This window comes from Sinocyclocheilus rhinocerous, unplaced genomic scaffold, assembly GCF_001515625.1.
Source record: "Sinocyclocheilus rhinocerous isolate Xijiao unplaced genomic scaffold, SAMN03320098_v1.1 C36084160, whole genome shotgun sequence".
Classification (NCBI taxonomy): domain Eukaryota; kingdom Metazoa; phylum Chordata; class Actinopteri; order Cypriniformes; family Cyprinidae; genus Sinocyclocheilus; species Sinocyclocheilus rhinocerous.
Window position 1 is genome coordinate 1 of NW_015772597.1, and position 647 is coordinate 647.

The 647-nt window shown below is 45.4% G+C and overlaps 1 long non-coding RNA gene across 1 annotated transcript; it reads right to left on the reverse strand.

The window, feature by feature from the left end:
* Positions 1–6: 6 nt before the first annotated feature.
* On the reverse strand, positions 7–356 carry LOC107735470 (uncharacterized). The gene is made up of 3 exons (XR_001639420.1): positions 284–356; positions 171–211; positions 7–89 (listed from the first exon to the last, which is right to left on the reverse strand). It is a non-coding gene; the product is annotated as an uncharacterized LOC107735470 (long non-coding RNA).
* Positions 357–647: the final 291 nt, after the last annotated feature.

Genomic DNA, 647 nt, shown 5'->3' on the forward strand with positions numbered 1-647 from the left:
GTGTGTGTGTGTGTGTGTGTGTGTAACCTCTGTTTTGTCAGGAACGTCTCCCATAACGCCTGATCCAGCGGCAGGTAATTCAGCAGGATCTGAGAAATGCAGGAGAAAATCTCTTTCATTCTAATTCTTCCTTTATTCACACAAGAGACTCGCTCAGATCAGACACTGACCTTCCAGCAGAGCGCGCGGATGCCTCCTTCACACGGGATCCCTGCGAGACACGGATGACACTGTGAACACGTCTGCACACACACACACGCCACACGACTCACACTCAACCTACCGCTGAAGCAGAGCTCACGTAAAGCCTTGAGATCGATCTTCTGCTCGCTCAGAGTCGCCTTAAACTCCTGGATCCTGAGAAACACGAGAGAACCGTGAGCGTCTGATCTCACATCTCAAACATAAAACCTTTTCTCATGGTCTCGGTGATGCTTCTCATTCGATAGTAAATGCAGAAAGATACAGTGAAATTACAGAAATACCATGTTTTATTTGTTTGAGGAACACAAGGTTTCGGGTCCAGACGTTCTTACTGAATCGAAACTCACACATCAACATTCAAGTGAGTTTAAAAACGCAGATTTTTGTCCAACATTCCTCTATAAGATGCAGGAAACACTTTCATATTCATATCTGGAGCTTTG